Source organism: Chaetodon trifascialis, chromosome 5 (genome assembly GCF_039877785.1).
Source record: "Chaetodon trifascialis isolate fChaTrf1 chromosome 5, fChaTrf1.hap1, whole genome shotgun sequence".
Lineage (NCBI taxonomy): Eukaryota > Metazoa > Chordata > Actinopteri > Chaetodontiformes > Chaetodontidae > Chaetodon > Chaetodon trifascialis.
The window spans coordinates 6,063,583-6,083,743 of record NC_092060.1 but is presented as its reverse complement, the minus strand read 5'-3'; positions in this window follow the sequence as shown (position 1 = coordinate 6,083,743).

Here is a 20,161-nt window from a genome sequence, read left to right as displayed (position 1 = left end):
GTGTGTGTGTGTGTGTGTGTGTGTGAGAGAGAGAGAGAGAGATGCATCCGAACTTGAAGATGCTGATTGCTACAATACAAATACAAAACTTTTTTTTTTTTTTTTTTTTTTTTTGCAATACAGAAAATTCCATAAATTAACAGATTAACACGTTCTTGTGGTAGCTTCCTCTGAGCGCAACAGATGATTGCAGTCAGTGTCCTGCCTCACTCTGCTTCACCAGGAATCTGAAAACTGTCAAGTCAGCAAACAACTCAGCTTATACAGATAAGAATGAAGGCGGATGCATCTTGCTTTTTTCCACCCTCTTCTGTTGGCTTTTCATGCTGCCTCTGAACTTTTCAAAAGTAAGCCTCTCCTTGCTTGTCACCTTCTGCATCGCTCCCTTTACCCCTTCATCCTCCTCTTTGTTTCTTCTCTCCATCCCTTCCTGACAAGCTGCCAATCAAACAGTGCTGACATGAAGTGCACAACCTGTCTCTCTTCCTCCCCTTCTGTCTCTTTTTCCAGCAGCTGCAGTTGAAGAGTCTCTCAGCCATGTCTCTCCAGCAGTACTGAATGCCTCATTACCTGGATTGTATGGCCTAACATTGTCATTCCCCTCACTCGTACTCCCCCTCTCTCTCTCTCTGCTCCATCTATGTCTCTCTCCCCCTCTCTTAGTTCAGCAGCTGTAACTTGTCAGTGCCAGCCATGGCCATCACTCTTCAGTGTCCCTCTATCTGCCCTCACTCATCCCCCAGCTTCATTTCACACAGACAATCCTCTCTCTCACTGCCTCCACTCATTTCTCCCTTCATTCTTTCTCCAATTGTTTCATCCCCACTTTCCCAACCCTCCACTCTTTTCTTCCCTCTCCACATTCCCTTCCTTCTTTCTGTCTTGCCTTGGCAGTGTTACACACATCTCTGCCCACAAAGACTGGTCTGCTGAGGAAGAAAAGATGGAAAGAGGGGAGGAGAGAGGGAAGTCAGACAAGGAGAGAGAGAGAGAGAGAGAGAGAGAGAGAGAGAGAGAGAGAGAGAGAGAGAGAGTTGGCTGTTGGCTTGATTTCAGCCTAGCTAATTGGTTTATACAGCAGCCTTCCCAGTACTGCCTGGTTCACTCTCCATTCATTTGTTGTGTGTGTGTAGGTATTTGTGCGCGTGTGTATATGTGTGCTGTCAACCATGAGTGTGAAAACCGTGCCTTTGGTTGGTTGGTTGGCCTGCTGAAAGTGTGTGTACATTTGAGTGTGTCATGTATTTCAGGTCCTTTATTTGCAGCTGAAGTGTTACTTCACCTCGATTGTTATTGTTTACAAGTTATTCTCCCCTTGTACACAGGCAGGAGCACCCAGAATGGCAGGCCAGTGTCAACAATGCAATGTGAAATGAAATGTGTAGATCAAAGTGAAAAATACACAGGGCAGACTGGGTTAACCTGGTGGTATGATATCTGCCTGTCATCACACATGAGCGATTGTATGAACAGAGCAGGTGAAAGACAGAGGGAGTGAAAGGGAGATCATCCAAATCTCTAGCTAAATGCTGCAGAATTACAGATATGTACATGAGAAAATATATATATATATCCCTCAGCACATTGTGATATCACAACACTGAGCGAGTTGATTCTGTGGTTAAAAAAATCTAAGATATAAAGGTGGTTAAAAAAGTCTAAGCTGTCAGATTGTTCCTCCAGTTAAAAAATGGTGGACAAAGAGTACCTATAGAATAATGTAAAAGTACTCCATTACAAATAAAATCCCTGCTTGTATGTGTGGTGTGTGTATTTCTGTTTGTGTGGGAGGGGAGCCAAAAAGACGTACAGAAAGAAAGATGGGGAAAAAAAGAAGAAAGCCAGAGTAAAAACAAAATAATCAGAATTGGACTTAATTGAGGGCGAAGTAAAAGGCTGCAAGCGGCTATATGCAATTTACAGGTTCAGACGGGTGGATGGAGAAAAAAATATGTGAGGGTGGCTGAAAATAACAAGTGGTAGACCCAAATGACCAGAGTTCACAGAGGAAAAAAGAGAAGGAGAGAAAAGGATTTTGCTGGTGTTGTGTACATTGCTCAGTCCAAATCCCTGCAAGCCACCAAAAGAAAATCAGAACGTGTGTTGGTGGTGTACTCGAGCCATGTAACACCGCCCCTCCTGTTCTCATCTTTTGCATCAGTCTTAATATTATGGCATGAAATAAAGCAGAAACATAGCAAAATATCGACAATAAAAGCTGCAGTTCCTCCTAAATAAAGACAGCTGGTTCATTCTTAGGGGCTGAGAGCTTTGGAACTTGATGCGACTCTCGACTCCAAGTTGCTTTTTGACTGTCAAACTGCAAATGCTCGCTCACAATCAATTCAGACTGTTGCACCAAAGGAGCTTTGAGCATTCCAAAAAGACAGCTTGTTAGAAAATGAGAGACATAGTACATATCCACAAAGACCATCAGCAGATGCTTTGTTGAGAAGCAGCAATTAGAGAAATTTACAAAGTGCATACACGTTCAGATTGGTTTTCTTAAGTTTATGAGAGGCATTTAATAGGAATTGCATAATGAATGAAGAGGTCATTTGCTGTATACTTAATTTATCTACACATTGACAATGCAAATTACTCCAACTGAACATATCAGCAAAACATAACAGTCAATAAAATGATTTTAATTTACCTACAATATCCACTCCTGGCAACTATAGCATGTTAGACATTTTTAGCCATGGTAGGGGCGTGACTTGGTCCACCATTTTTATCCAGACTGAATATCTCAACAACTATTAGTTGGATTACCATGCAATGTGGTACAGACATTCATAGTCCTCAGAGAATTAATCCTAAATCCTAATCCTTCATTGATACCTCACTTTTAGCACAACCTGTGAAATATTTCATTTTGTTTCCTCTATTATTTGGACAGGCACTAGATTTGGTCCATGGCTCCATGATGTATTCTGGCTTTTCTTCTAGCATCATAGACCTATTAAAATCTTTGGTTCAGATTGAAGTTAGATGGAATTCCATGAAATGATGATGAATGATGAGCTGGGAAAGCTTCTGACATTTCCTCTAGTGCCACCATCAGGTAAAATATTGTGCCAACTATTTGAGTTTATGACCTCATATCCAAAAATAGATAAATAAATAAATAAAATCAGTTTCCATTCAGTCTTCATTTCAGTCTTCACTGCAGTTACGTTCAGTCCTGAGCTGTACTTCGTGTTTGATGCAAGTAGCAATTTTCCTCTGGTATTTCTACCTTAAGAGTGCAGACAGTGAGCTGCAGAACAGTGTGAGGGTCATTGCAAGTTCACCCAAATTACCTAGTAGGGGTGTACCGCTGACCCAGAAGCTAAGGCACCAACCAAGAATCATAGTGTCCTCACTTTGAGATGATTCAGTCCTGAATTCTGACAGTTCTAACATCACATACATTTTAATACATTTTGTCAACGCTTTGGCTTGGTGAAAGGGTCATGGGAGACTTTTTCCACATGGGAAATGTTGACAGCTGTCACTTATCATCAGCTGTCAACTGGGAGAGGAGTGCTAAGGTTAAAAAGGAGACATAGCTCATGGGAAGGTTGCCATGAAGGTTTGAACTCCGAGTCCTGCTTTGAAAATCCGAACAATCTCAAGGTGACCTTGAGCAAGCCTTGCAGCTCATTGCTCCAGATACTTGTGTGGAGCAATGGGAAGCTGCTGGCTAGCTCCCAGTATCAGTACACTGGCTGAACCAGACAGCTCCCAACAGCTCAGGGTAGATACAAAACTGGATGCCTTTTCCACGGAAGAGTAAAGTCAGTCTTAAACAATGTTTGTCTGTTCCAAGTTTGTACAAAACACAGGGCAAAGACGATAAATTGCAAAGAAAGTTAATGTGAGTGACAGAAACAGTGTGAGAGCGATTGCGTGATGCAAATCATCATGACTGAGCCCCAGCAAAGCTGTTTTAATGAAGCTGAAAGCTCCACTAGCAGTAAATTAAGGCAAAAGAACGACCCTATGTTCATCGAAAATCTGGCAAGGGATTTTCCCACGTAGTTGATAAGCTCCCTTCCTTTAAAAAGCGTTCCAGGGAAACGATTTGAAATTGAAATCAGTGTTCCCAAGAAAGCCTGATTTATGCATCATGTGCACACACACACACACACACACACACACACACACACACACACACACACACACACACACACACACACACACACACACACATCTCTGCCTCTACATATACGTAATTGACGGTGTCATAATTCACACCTGCCTCAAATAACTGCATTTGTGTTAGTGCAGAGGGAGTCATGTCCTTCAGGGTGTGCGGCTGTTTGTGTGTGAGTGTGAGTGTGAGAGGGAGTGTAAAAGAAACAGAGAGAGAGAGAGAGATTAAGATGACAAATTTCATGGCAGAAAAAAAGGATTTGATTGCATGTGAGCTGACAGTCAAGGTACAAATTGTGCCACTAAGGAAGTGACACTTGGATATGTGTGTCAGCTAGAATTACACACATTAGCATTACACACATTAACTAAGGTGACTTTGAGGGAAATGTTTTGCACTTCACAAGAGCATATGCACAAGGCACACATGCACAAGATATTGTGCACACCTGGTGTGGATCCCAAACAAAAAGCAAGTGTCTGTTAGATCAAACATACTGCAGAGGCCAGAGGGGGTCACTGATGTATATAATGCCTACTCAGGCATTATATATACAGTTTCCCTAAATACCTAAATATCTTTATTGCCTCCATGAGCTGAGCCGTATGCCATAACTCCTGCTGCAGCTCCAACTGCTGGATCCTCAGCAGTAACTTCTGTGTTCACTGAGGAACTTTTACATTCAGTGAGGTGTACGAGGCCTGTGCTGTTTGTGACAATAATCTCTAAAGAGAGGAGTCTCATTCAGCTCTAAGTCCTTAAAACACTAAGGAGCACAGCAGGATGGTGAGGTTAAGTGGGCTGGTTACAATGGCACAGAGAGGTTGAGTGGACTAGTTACAGTGGGACAGGGAGGCTGAGTGGACTGGTTATATAACTCATGCAGGCTGCTGGTCTGGTGGAACAAAGGCATTCTATGCATTCAATTGGCAAATCTCATGCAGGGTGCCTTGTTTAAGCTGTTTTAGCCTGCCTCCCCTTGCTGCTTTCTCCTCAAGCCACTTGGCAACCTGCCTCCTGCTGCGTCTCACGCTGATGTAATCAATATCATTTCTGTTGTCATTAATGCTTGTTCTGTTTGTACCTTGGGGGGAGTCCTGGCTTAAATGAAATAAAATAAAATAAAATGAAATAAATGACTGAACTACAAAATAGCTGACTGGTTGTGAAAGAATTTGATATTTTCTTACATAAATGTAGGAGGGCTTGACACCAGCTGCTCCAGAGTCTGGGAGAAACTCGTACTGTACCATTCGGTTCCAGAGGTGTAGTAACAATTCTGTACATTATGCTTCTGCAGGAAGAATTTGATCTCACTATCCACCCTTTTGATACTCAGGTGTTTGCCCTAATGCTAATGGCAGTGTTAAGAAATCCAGTAAATTCATGCAAAAACATTCCCCGCGTGTAAACGAGAGTGTCAGCTGTTATCTTCAGCCTCTGAACCAGGAGTGAAGAGTTCATTGTGCAGCATTTGAATGTTTACGCTGCAAGAGGTGGGGCAAACACTGACTACTTTATCATCTCATCTCATTTCATCAAATGCAAAATCTTAATGTGTAGTATTAACTACAGCTGTCAAAAAACAGTATAATAGCACACAGCACAATAGTGTTCTACTTAAATAGTGTAAAATAGCATATACTGTAAAGTTAATGTGCATCAATATTGCACTCAAGTGTAGCAGCCTGACTGATATCTTCCATTGCTGCCCATAGCTTTAAGTGCCATGACGTGTGACTTCCGACCTTTTCCAACCCATTCCATGCTTAAAAAATGAAATCTTAAGGTTTCACTAAGAGCTTTTAGGGCCCACTTACATCAACAGTGTAAACCTGATGAAATATGGGGACAACTAATTGAAAGACTTGACTAAGTGGATGAGCTAGCAGTGCTATGGGCAAATGTAAGCTACATCAGGCCCCAGTCTCTTTACACAATCATATTTTCAACTCATGATAACAAACACACAGAATGTAGGGCATAGGCTGGAAGATAGCTGGCAACATCCTTTATTATGGAAATACTTTATCAATGTCAAACTGACATTAACACATTAGCGCAATTCACACACCCTCTATAATCCTGCACAACAGAGTGAGGATAATTACTGTTAAATGTTTCCTTACAACACACAAGGTGGTGCACTGAAAGCTGTCAAAAGATGTCAAAGTTCAGTTATACAGGTTCTATAGGAAGTGGAGTAGGATTTGTGTTGAAATTAATGAGCTTCTCTACAAAGTAATTTACCATACAGAGACAAACAGTTCTTCCTGTTCCTACTCTATTGTGAGCGCTTATAGTACAGTGTGTATGGGCTTGATTGAAGTCAAATTTGCATATCTTTGAGTTGAGGTGTAGAAGAAATTGATGTTAATATGAAATGATATAATTCCTTATTATTCTCCTAAAAGTAATAAAGTGAAAAGATCTTGCATAATTTAATATAATGACATAATTCCATCAATCCATCTATTTTCTTTGGCTTATCTGGGGTCAGGTCGCAGTGGCAGCAGGCTGAGCAAGGTATAACAGATATCCTTCCCACAAACAATATTTTCAAGGTCCTCCTGGGATATCCCTAGGGGTTACCAGGCCAGATGAGATGTAATTCCTCCAGTGAGTTAAAGGTCTTCCCCAGGGTCTCCTCCCAGTTGGACATGCTCAGAAAATCTCCGAACCTCAGGTGCCCAGGAGACATCCTAAACATATACCTGAACCTCAACTGTCGAGTTTCAAAGTGAAGGAGCAGCGGTGTGAAGGAGGTTAGGGTCAGGGCTAGTTCGTGTCAGGTTTATGCAGGAGACAAGATGCTGTATCGGTCAGAACACAGGAATAATGACAATAGGCCGGAGTCTCTTTCCCAGCAGATCCAATGGCTGTGGTGTTTTTATTGTGGACACCCAGTGTTGTCCCACACGGAAAGAACCTATATAAACATATAGGTTTTAATATAGGTTTTGAATTCATGTGACATATAGAAAATTAGCCATTTTCATATATTATATAAACATATATGCACATATAGGTACATATATGTACTTATATGTGCACTTATATATGTACTCCATATATGTACTTTTATGTTCACCTATATATGTACCTATATGCACCTATATGTTCACATATATATTCACATAAATATGCACCTATATGTTCACCTATATATGTACTATATATATCATACAAGAACCTGATGGCTTGTAGCAATGGCACAGGTACTATATACTCCTGTAGTAACCCTGACAGGATTCCCTTGTTGACATGACCATAAACCTTCTCCAAGTGCACAAAACACATGTAGACTGGATGGACAACCTCTCAGGATCCCTCCAACAACCCTGCAAAGGTTAAAAGATGATCTACTGTTCCATGGCTAGGATGGAATCTGCATTGCTCCATTTTAATCTGTGGCTGGACAACCAAACAGAGCCTGAGGAATGTGATATCCTAAAAAATAGAGCCCCTGGTTCCCCTTTTTGAAAATGGCAACCACCACCCTGATCTGCCACTCCACTGGTACTATCCCCAGCCTCCACATGACACTGAAGAGTCATGTCAGCCAAAACAACCCAGCAAAGGGTCAGGCCAACTGAAACTCCTTCTACATAGCTTCCTTGAACTCCTCCTACAACTGGGTATTTGCTTCAGCTAAGCCACATCCCTCTTAGTAACTGTCTGCTGCTTCAGGAGGCCAACCAAGCCCAAAAGGCCTCCTTCTTCAGCTTGACTGCTCCCTTCATCAAGAGGTCCAATACTAAAACGGCACTCTAGTTCATATCAGGCAGGCCATTCACCCTCCTCCAAGTTTCACCATTGTTGCCTATGCAAGTGTTTAAGTCTCCCAGGACAACAATAGAGCCTCTAGATGAAATCCTTTCCACAATGTCTCCAAGAAAGTCCATGAAGGCTGGATACTCTAAGCTGAGGTCAGTGAATAATGGGAAAAGCACCAACACAGTGGGGATCAGGTGGGGGTTTGAGTATCCACACACCCATTTGACGCCTCTCAGATAGGGCAATTCTGGAAAGGGTGAAAGTCCACCCTCTCACCAAGAGTTTGGTCCCAGAACCAGTGACCTTCAACTTCCCGCAGCAGTTCCCACCAGAATGGTGACATTCTAGTCCCTAGATCTAGTCTGCTATGCCAGGAGTCCGCGTACCTTGGTCCCTGTCTTTGCCTGACGCTCGCCTTAAAAGCACCCAATCCCAATACCTGTCACTGTGGGTGGTGGGCCTGCAGGGCAGTGGTAACATGTAGATCTTTTGGGCTGTATCCAGCTGGGTTAGGCCCGGCCACCAAATGCTTTTCATCAAGCTCCCCTCCTAGGTCTGGCTCCCCAACGGGGCCCCAGTTTCCCCTTTTCCGGGTGGGTTGCTACAGCTCCTTTTTGGCAGTTCATGTAGGGTCTGTGAATTGCTCTTGGTCTGGTCCCTCCTCTGGGAACCATTTTGCATAAAAATGCTATTATTATTATTTCAAATTATCTTTAAAGAAGGCTAACGTGCTGCAATTTCACACCATGCCATATTCAAGCAGTTTACTTGGAATTAAACCCAGGGAGAGTTAAGAATTGTTATCTTTGAAAATGTTTCATGGTATAGCCAATTATACATCACAGCACTGTAAACACACACATGCACAAAACATCAGGTAATTAAAACCTTGGGGAAATCATTTGTGTAATATTGTTTAATTATTGAATGCATGTTGCTTACACAAAGTCATGACAATCAGAGTTTGGTATCTGTTTACTATGTGATTGAGGTATCCGTGAGAAGTCTTTATACCCTAAAGAAAAGCTGTGGTTAATTACAACTTGTGACTAATGGTTCAATCAGTCATAATATTATACTTACCAAAGTATTTGCTGAGACTAATGAATGCGCCATCATGCCTTAAAGTATAACCCCAATTCTAGAAAATCTGTGATGCTGTGAAAAACATACATAAAACAGAATGTCATTAATCCTTTTTGACATATGCTCAATTGAAAACTATACAAAGACAATGTATGTAATGTTTTACTTCATCAACATCATCCATCCATTGTCTATTCGCAACTATCCCTTATCAGGGTTGTGGGGGGGGGCTGAAGCCTATCCCAGCTGTCAACCGGCGAGAGGCGGGGTACACCGTGGACGTGTTGCCAGTCGATCGCAGGGCAACATATACAGACATACAACCATTCACGCTCACACTCACCTAAGGACAATTTTAGAGTCACCAATTAACCTAATGAGCATGTTTTTGGTCTGTGGGAGGAAGCCGGAGTGCCCGGAGAGAACTCACGCATGCACGGGAAGAACATGCAAACTTCACACAGAAAGGCCCCGCCTGATCCAGGGATCGAACCAGCGACCTTCTTGCTGTGAGGCACGCGCACTCCCTGCTGCGCCACCATGCTGCAACATCAACATCATTATATGCTTATTATTAATGCCATCAACATATTTCAAACAAGTTGGAAGAGGGGAAACAAGACTGGGAATGTTGTGGAATGCTCCAGCGCGTGACCCCCTGTAAAAAGGGAATTTGCTGCTTTTGCATGTAACATGTTAAGTAGTGAGATTAAGAAATTATGTGTAAAAACACAGGAGGTGTAGCATGAGCAGCACACTAGCAGAGATGCAACATCTCTGTAGTTTTTTGTTTTGTTTTTTCTAATTCCACATGTACTGCTTTGTTATACTCTGTTAGAGATTAAGGACACTCTAGAGTGCTTTGGTCCAGAAGCCTAACACAATGTAAAACAAAAAATATACACAACAAGAAATCCAAACCTGATACAAAATGAATGTTGCTCTAAAAATGCACTCAAGTATGCATCATGGTGGGAGCTACTCATTATCCATCTTTCTTGATGTTGTTCATGAATACCTCGAAATGCTTACTTAAGGCTAGAGGACTGACGCTGTAATTGGCCATTCAATCCAGAGATAAAACCTGAAAATGGCTCATTAGCCATCTTTATGGGTTTATGAAATGTTAGTTTGACATTGCACTGTGAATGTGTTGGAACAGATACAGTAAACACAAGAAAGTATGTCCCTGTAAACACTGCGTCACTGTTTCAGACTGTTTTTAGACTGTAATTTGTTTTATGTTAATTTAATACAAGAATCATTCAAATGCATAAAATGTGCATTTGTACATATTTCAAAAATAACTTGCATCTTGCGAGAGCATTCACACATTCTTTCTTAAGTAAACTACAAAGTCCAGATACTGTATATCTGTGATAGAATGAATAACAAACAAAGGAGGTAGGAAAAAAAAAAAACCCTCTACAACCTTTAAATTCATTGGTATAAAGTGGAAAGAGCTCACCATTCTTATTCTCTGTCAGTGCTTGAGATTAAGAGACATGATAGAGAGGAACCATAAATGAAACCCAACCATGAGGCCTAGAAATTGTAGAATATATATAGTGTAATATCCTGGAGCCAAGATAATGACGTTACTATTGACTTCAGAAAGAAAATCTAAAAAAATAAATAAAACATTCTCCGTCCTTGGAATATCGTATTCTAATATCTGACAGTGTTCTTGTCATTTAAGAACTGAATACAAAACAGGCTATAATAAATTGTTATTCACTTTTAAGAGACCATGGGCACTTTTGGTCCTCAGCATTTATAATCTGCTCAGTGATGCTCAACTGACTCATGTTTCTGGCTACCCAGTGAATTTTCACTAACTCCTGATAGAATATCTGTGTCTTTAGGTGATAGATTTTCAACTTTCTTCACCCGCTAGCTTGGTCTGACTTCTTGCTGAGCAGGTGGGTTCATCAGACCTTTTAGGTGAAATCTGTTGCCTGCTGCGGCTGACATGTTGATGAAAACAATGAGATTGGACCAGAAAAACTTGTGGTCCACCACCAAAACAATGAGCTTTAAGATACTAAAACAGTCAGTAGAGCTGAGATAAACTGCAGAATTGAGTAATTTTTGTATGTGGGCTTGTTACTATGGCTGACATGATTCACATTACACTTGGCCATTCGACCCATTTTTCAAATATGAATTGTGCTGCTTTAAAGTGAACTCTGTGGCTGTCATTATATTTTGGTAAGACACCATTATAAAAAGACTTGTATTGTGTTTTCATGCTGTTTAAAAAGACCATTGGAGTTGTTCACTTCTCTAAATAAATAAACTGCATCATATCATTTTTATACAGCCAGTTTTTGACTAATTATATGTAATTGTTGTGATTTTCAGTTGGAATCTCCCAGTTAAACTTCTATACAGATCATATCTTTGTTTTAAGCTCATCACCTTAACTTCAGAGTCAGGAGCACTGATGTTTGAGTGAGTGCAGCAGCTCCTGTTACATTAAACATTAGATAAAGCAGTGCACAGCTGTCAAGACTATCATTAGGGTCCATCAGCGGAAATGACTTTCCAGCAGTTTGTCATTATAAATTGAAGTAAACAGCTGTGGAACCATTATCAATAAAGACAATGCCACGTCAACTGTTCAGTAATGTCAACACCACTAATAGTAAATTTGAAATTAATTTTGAAATGTTTCTGTGGAAACTATTTGTGCAGACTTTTATCCAAATTTCTACTTTGTTGTTTACTGTCAGTGGTCCAGTCTGGCCTCAACAGTACTACACGTGTCCAAATCTGTCTCTGTGTCAGAGACAGGACTCCACACCACTGATGCACTCCAGCCTGGCTGCATTCAATCTGGCAAACAGTCTGGCTCTCCTCAGTGTGTGTGTGTGTGTGTGTGTGTGTGTGTGTGTGTGTGTGTGTGTGTGTGTGTGTGTGTGTGTGTGTGTGTGTCTAGGAGCTCTGTGTGCCATGTCATCCCCTCAGGTGAGTCCAGTCAAAGTCAGAGCAATTATAGTCACCGCCAACCAATAAACGCTGGTTCAAGGTCAAGACCTTAATCTGATGCAGCTGTACCCTATCACCAGGTCCCTGAACCTGAGCCATATCAGAATAAATTGAACGCCCAAATACAAAACAGCAAACTAAGGAGTCCATACTGACAAAACATCCTTCAGTTAAATGTAAACACAGCACATTTACACATTCTGTCTTCAGTAATACTAATCAAACTTCAGCACTGCACTGCTGACAAAACAGCCTCACAAATTGGCAAAATATACTACATAGCATTACATCCTCCATTGAATATTCTACTCATCATGTTGAGTTTCATTATCCATATGCACAATCTAAATAAAACTTGTTATAAAATGACAAGCACAAGTACCAGCAAACCTGGGACTTCGAAATGAATCCACTACAACCAAATGCTTCCATCAGCAGTTTTAATTATGGAGAAATCACACTTTCCAAGTAATTCAAACTGTCAGGTTAATAGGAATGGCAGTCGACCTATTAGAAACAAACACAATATCCAGTTTCTGATCCACCTAAAACCATACATGTAGTTGCACTATACATTAACCATGCAGTTTCTTAAATCTCTATTGCAATGACCTTTGTTTGGACAAATAGCCTAAATCATGCTTATGTATTTTGTGTGGCAGCTAGAAACTTGCATTTGAAGTCTTGCTGGAACAGCATGTATGAATGGCAGCTATAGATCTTATATGCCATAGATTATGAAATACGCTTTGTCTGCATGAATGCTGCAAAGCCACTGAACCCCCAACACTCTTTTTCAAAGAAAATATTCAATTTATCCTGCAGGACACATCCAGAGGATGAATATGAAATCTAACACAGGTATGGAGCAACCATTGTATGTAGAGTTAGAAATAAATGACACAATGTTTACATTTTTACAGGATTGAGTCCAAATGCATGGTCTCTAAGCAGAATCCATCTGTATCACTTATATTGGCTGCTGCTATCAGTGAAGGCAGGTGTTGTTTCCAGCTTCCTGTGAACACTGATAAGCTGTGAACTATCGATTAGAAATGAGCTACAGCATTTCAATCTGACTTCTATCTACAAAGACCATTAGCATGACGTAGACCCTTAATTATAGGATTTTCTAAACAGAAAGGATTACCCTGCTTTGGAACATTTTTTACAGTGATGTACACACTGAAACTGATTGTGAGAACAAACCATTCCAAACAACATCTACTGGAAAAGCACTTAATTCTGTAGCTGTCTACACATTGCAGCTGATGTACGAGTTCTCCCTGTAAGCAACCCCCAACACTATACTGTACGAGGAAATCAGTGATAGTGATGCACTCTACTATTTAGTAGTACAGATGATGAAAAGGTTGAGATATTCATAAACTGCACCGCAAACTGCACCTTTAATTCCTCATGTCCAAAAAGCAATTAAAAAAGCTTTATTGCCAAGTACGATTTTACACATACGAGCACATACAGCGACTTTTAGCTGTTTTTAGCTCTATTTTTGGTTTCACGGCATATTACTGAATGGTTCAGGCTCACTACTTTGTTTTTCAGCAGAAGCAGGCAGCAGTTTTAACTCAGTGTACATGATAACAGCCAGCAGCTGACAAACAATGCATCAATTAAAACTCTGATAAATAAAGTTTGTGGAGACCAAAATAGAGCAGCAGATACTTAACAGGTGGCTACAAACACAGCTGCAAATCAAAGCTAATTTTGCTGCATATTTGCTAAGTGTGTAAGAATGCAACTGTTGGCTAATACATTAGGCATATCAGGTTTATATTCAGGGCTGTGTCTGCTTGATTGCTCTTCTACCCTCTCTAACAGCTTAAAGCAAAAATCCAGGCTTTTCAAAAACATGATACTGTCTCACTCTACTTTGTATTAAAAGCAGCATGTTAGCAGAGGAGCAGCTGCAACTTGATGATATTCAAGGACTGGTGTGGATGGGGAGAGCAGTGTAATTGCAAGTGGACAGCCAGACATTTACCTTTATGCAGCAGTTGTGCTCCTTGTTCATCCTCAGGTGAGGTTCAGAGAGGATTTTGGCACTTCTTACTACACTCTCCTGTGTACATACATACAGTACATAAATAAAGTTGTCAGTTTACTTTCATAGCATACAGTATGTGCAATGGCAGTGTGGCTGTGCTTACAACCCAGTACACTGTCACTGTAGCTATGCATCTGTGCAAAACAGAAGAAAATAGACAGGTATAAAACTACTTTGGGTTGCTGCTATGAGCGTAGAGTGAAATGTAATGCAGACATCTGTACTGATTAAAATAGAAGTGAATCTGTTCTAATAAAACATAGCAGAAGCAGCTCCAATGTAGACAAGTAAGAAGAAATGGGATGATAAATGTAGAAAATACACTGGAATTGTCAATAATAAACAATGGGGTATTGGGAAGATGCTACCATCACTCCGTGCACTTTTCCAACATGACAATGATCCAAAACACACATCTAAGGCCACTGTTGCATTTCTGAAGAAGAACAGGGTGAAAGTGATTCAGTGGCCAAGTATGTCTCCTGATCTGAACCCAATCGAACACCTATGGGGAATTCTGAAGAGACATGTTGAGCATCACTCTTCATCCAACATCCAGGCTCTAAAAGAGGTCGTTCTTGAAGAATGGAAAAAGATAGATGTTGCAATATGTCACCAACTTGTTCATTCCATGCCTAGAAGACTTGGTGCTGTCTTTAAAAATCATGGAGGTCACACACACACACACACACACACACACACACACACACACACACACACACACACACACACACACACTTAATATTGTCTAATTTGATTTCTTGCCAGAATCCATCCGAGTTCATATGTCAGGAATGCTCCCAACCATTTATAAATGAGTTCTAACCTACCTCAAACATTATATAAATAAGTGATGATTCCCACAAATGTTCTTAATTTGCATGCACACATGCACAAAGAGCACAGAGGATTTGGGCCATGAACAAGCAGTTGGGAGATATGGGCAGCTTGTTGAGAAACAACTGCTCTGTCTTCTATATTCCACAGAGGCTAAGATAGTAGGGATACTTCTGCTCTCTGTTTATGTGTGTGCTTTGGACCGTTTATGTGCATCAACGTTTTATGTGCTTCCGTCTTGGTTGACTAACGCAACGACAGAGAGACAGCAGTGTTACAGAAACCAGCCTAGAGCTGTGTCTCACTTCAGGGGCCACCTCCTTTACAGGTCTACACATCTAGAATGAATATATTACAACAGGCTGACAAAATTGTCCTGTCTTTGCCTTCGAGTACTGCCAAAAGACATGTCCCCCCTTTGATCAAATGTAGGGGACACAGTGTGTGACCACAGTTTTTATATTCAACAGTGTTACAGTATTTGGCCTGTGTAGTGATGCCAGACAGATGGCAATGTCAACCTCGGTTCATTGGTCCACCGCTTTGCTCCACACTCAAACATTTTTTTTTGTTTCCTTTAACTGCTAATAAAACTTGAAGATACTTTAAAAAAAAAATCTAAATCATGACATAATGTTGGAGGGGATGCCTCGTAGGGACTCATGACTTCAGTTTTACTAAAAACCTGGCTGTGGCAGTACTACTGAACCTTACCTGACCACAGAGGACAAAACAACATTTTCAAGTTGACTTTGAAAGGTTGCAGACAGGTTAATGGCAAAGAGTGCGAGTGTGTTTGGTTTCTCATAGGATGTATTTAGAAGAAACGATCCTTTCCCATCTGGAAACACAACTGATGCTCCTGCTTGTTTTCACTGCAGGATGAAGGTTTGTCAGGCTTCAGGCCATATCCTCAAAGTCTTTACCCTGTGTGTGTCTGTCTTTACTTATGTGTTATTCACATTCACTGACACCTGATTTGTGTGTGTTTGTGTAGTGTTAAAGAAAGAGAAGAGAGGTATGGCGGCTGCTTCTTTGTCTCTGAATTTGTGTGTGTGTGTGTGTGTGTGTGTGTGTGTGTGTGTGTGTGTGTGTGTGTGTGTGTGTGTGTGTGTGTGTGTGTGTGTGTGTGTCTCAGATAATGGTATTTGGCTGACCTTCAGCTTGTGAGGTGAATATCAATTCACTTGCAATCATCTTGAATTTTGTTTAAGAGCAACCCTCAGTCTATCTTCCTCTAAATCTCTCTCACACACACAGCACACACATACACACACACACACACACACACACACACACACACACGGACATACACTTTACTCTACAACATGGTTAGATGCATGCTCATTTGCTGTGTTGCTCTAACACACACATTTAAAAAGATATAAAGAGTTGGCTGATCCCACCACACTGCAGTCACAACCAGAGTGAACCAAAAAAAAAAAAAAAAAAGGTTTGTGACTAGCACTACTATTAATCACTGTTTCCCACTAACACATTGGTTTTATGTGGACAGCTGGCTAAATGTAGATGACAGGAAACCACATGAAAGTACTTCCTGCGCTGCTATAAAGGGAATTTGATTCCAATTGTATTTTTTCCAGCAATCTTAATATTAAACTAAATATCAGATTTTTGTCTCAGTTCATCAGAATCAAAGATGGCTTCAGTCATTTTGCACCAAGAAGAATTCTGTCATGGAGAATAAGTCACATAGGCCATTAATCAAGATAATTTGATGAGTTTGGTTTTTCATTGTTACAGCAAGATAACTTCAATTAGTGGCAGCATTGCTGCTGGTGTGGACACAGATGACCTCAGCAAACCCTGTAAAAAAGATGTAACCATGTTATGCATTGTCTTTATCCTATTTTCATCCTCTATCTTTCTTATCTTGACGATTATTTTGTGGTATTTTACACTGATTTTCTCTCCCTGCTTTATTTCCTGCTCATTTTCTGTTTTCTTTATGTGAAGCACTTGGTGCATGTGTTTGTCTTTATTTTTTTTAAATAATAATTATTATTATTGTTCTTATTATTGCTGTGTGTTTTGCTATTGTACCTACAGTATGTGAAAAAACTCCTCAAAAAGTACCTCATGTGAAATGTAGTCAATAGGGATTCTATGCTGAAAGACATCTTAGGTTCTGTTGGAAATAGCAGTAGCTCCACTTTAGTACAAATAAGTCATAGAATGCATTTAAACACTATATGAATAAAATAAAAATATATTACATTCATGGTATTGTTCAATCAAGAGTTCTCAATAATTGTGTGACACGATTGCAGAAGAATTGCACGATGCAGAACTTACTGTTTTTTACTCATGCTGACTTGGATGACTTTGCCTTCAAATACAAAGACAAGTGCAGGTCAGGTCTTGTAGGGAGCAGTCTGGAAAAGCTTGAATCAGTATGAAAATATTATGAGTAGCACGACTACAAAGATGAGCAGGTGGAGTCAGAGTGAGCCTCAATAATGGTCAATCACAATAGCTCTTCTCATCCCCAGTAAAAGCAGTTTCTGGGTAGTTTTTAATGAGTGGAGAGGAGTGTCTGGAGATCTTTGATGGCTAGAATGAATCTGGAGGACTTGTGCTTAACTGCAAATAATTTAAGTGGACTTAGATTTGACTTGTGAAATACATTAATGACAAGAATCATCTCGTAATCCAACCCAGCTCAGACACAAACTTAACATACATTAAATATAAATTCTAAAGAGGTATACTGTAGTGTGCGCCTGCACCAACTATATAAGGCTTGTGACACATGCTTTTAACACCATCAATGCATAAACAAGAGTCAGAGACAGAGTTGCTTTTGAAAACTTTTAGTTCTGACCTTGGTGCTACATACAGTAGTTGCTATCGATTAGAAAAAGGTTTTGACTATAAAGGCTGCAAAGGTTTGCTTTTTAACAGACAATGGGGTCAAATATTTTTGCTCCAGACAAGAGCATTGTTCAAAGGCTACAGATGAAATGTTGATGAAGTGTCTCAAGCCAAAACTGTTATGGCACTGAGCCTAAATGCAGCTGCCTACTCTGCTTCCACTTAAAACAAATCAGATAAACATATGTTTTCTTTTTTCATTTGACTCTTGCCTCTTTGTCCATATTGCTAGTGCAGTAAGAACAAAGCAAAGCAGTTGTTGGTAAGCACTTTGACTTTGCTACAGAATTTTAAGAATGAAACAGGGAGGGGAAAAAAAGAAAACATTTCGATTTCAGTATGTAGGTCTGGTGTCTGGAGTGTGCTCATCATGAATAGTTAACTTCTTGTTATGTAATTGTACAGTGCTGTTTGCCTCCATCACATTATACACACTCAGCACTTCATGTGCACAGATGCAATGCAGCACAGGCCTGTGTGAATCTACTGTCATCTTCTAATTAAAACATGAGTGTGTGTTTGTGTGTGTGATGCGAGTCATGTGCGCTCCGCTGACTGCACTGTTTAGCTCACCCTAAACGAAGACTTAACAAAGTTCTTCCATTAAAGCACTTCAGTACAAGCTGACATTTAGGTGGAACATGTCGCCTGTTTTCTGTCTTTGCTCCGGCTGATGTTTCTGTTTCTTTGCAGTCTTTGACTCTTGTCATCTTCATCTCAGAAGGTTTTCAGACAACACATCGTGTCCTACTCCTTCAGGGGACACAGCAGCCCTGTTGGGGATCCTTAGCTGTTGGGAAATGCCTAAAAGTGTTGTGTACGAATGTGCCAAAGTTCATTGATCGTGTTCAATCTTTCAGTGAGCGGTGAACTAAATGTATCAGTTTGTAAATAACTGACGTGAATCTGAGTGTTTGTCAGGAGGTTTTCCACCCAAGTCAAACTCACAGCATTCTGTAACGGACCAGTTACCTTTGTCAGCAAGTAGCAGTGATAGAGGAAGTTTCAGATCCTTTACTCCAGTAAAAGTGAAATCCCACTGCCCCAGGGCCATTACAGGGTCGAAGTATCCTTGGCCAAGATACTGACCCGTAAATTGCTCCTGATACTGTGCCATCAGTGTGTAAGCCTGCAGGTGAAGAGTTGCATGTGATGAGCAGGTGGAGCCTGGCACTAGTGTATGAATGCGTGTGTGAATGGGTGAATGATGACTCATGTTGTAAAAGCACTTTGAGTGATTGGTAAAACTAGAAAAGTGCAGTATAAACACAGTCCATATACTCTGTGAAAATACTCCACTGCAAGTAAAAGACCTGCATTCAAAACTGTACATAAGAAAAAGTATAAGAAGAAGAAGGACGGCACGGTGCTGCAGCAGGTAGTGCGCGTGCCTCACAGCAAGAAGGTCGCCGGTTCGATCCCCAGGTTGGGCGGAGCCTTTCTATGTGAAGGTTGCATATTCTTCCCGTGCATGCGTGGGTTCTCTCCGGGCATTCCGGCTTCCTCACACAGTTAATTGGTGACTCTGAAATCGCCCTTAGGTGTGAGTGTGAATAGTTGTCTGTCTATATATGTTGCCCTGCGATCAGCTGGCGACTGGTTCAGGGTGTACCCTGCCTTTCACCCAATGACAGCTGGGATAGGCTCCAGCCCCCCCCGCAACCCCGAAAGGGATAGTCCGGTATAGACAATGGATGGATGGATAAGAAGAAGAAGAAGAAGAAAGAAGAAATCCTTTTATTAGTCACATTAACACACACAACATGCGAAGTTAGGGGGAGAAACTGCACACACCATGCATATGTGAAATTCTTCTCCGCCTTTAACTCATCCTTGGTCCGTCCTTCCTCCGTGGCGGACCAGGAGCGGTGGGCTGCCAGCCAAGTGGCGCCCAGGGACCAGTTCCTTGTTGTCACCATTGGTCAGGTGGTGATCTTCTTTCATGTTTTTATTGGGGGTACATTTTATGGAGGATACCCCAGGTGAACACGGGGAGAACATGCAAACTCCACACAGAAAGGCCCCTTTTTCCTCGAGCAGCAGGCACCAAAGGCATGGTGGAGGACACGCCCCCAGCGCCCACAGTGAGATTCGAACCGGGACCCTGTGAGGTGTCAGTGTTACAACCTATCCCACCGTGCCACCTATATAGAAGAATATCAGCAAAGTATGATGCACTCAGTAAAGTATTATCTGCAAAATGTACTTAACGGAAGAGTAGAAGTTCTCATTGTGCAGTAAAATGGTTCCTGCTGGTGTTTGACTGTTATATGAAGCTTAGTGAAATTTCAGTTATGTGCATGCTTTCTCAGTCAGCCTGCAGTTTCCTGCTATCTCTGAGCTCCACAAGCTCATTCTTGTCTTCA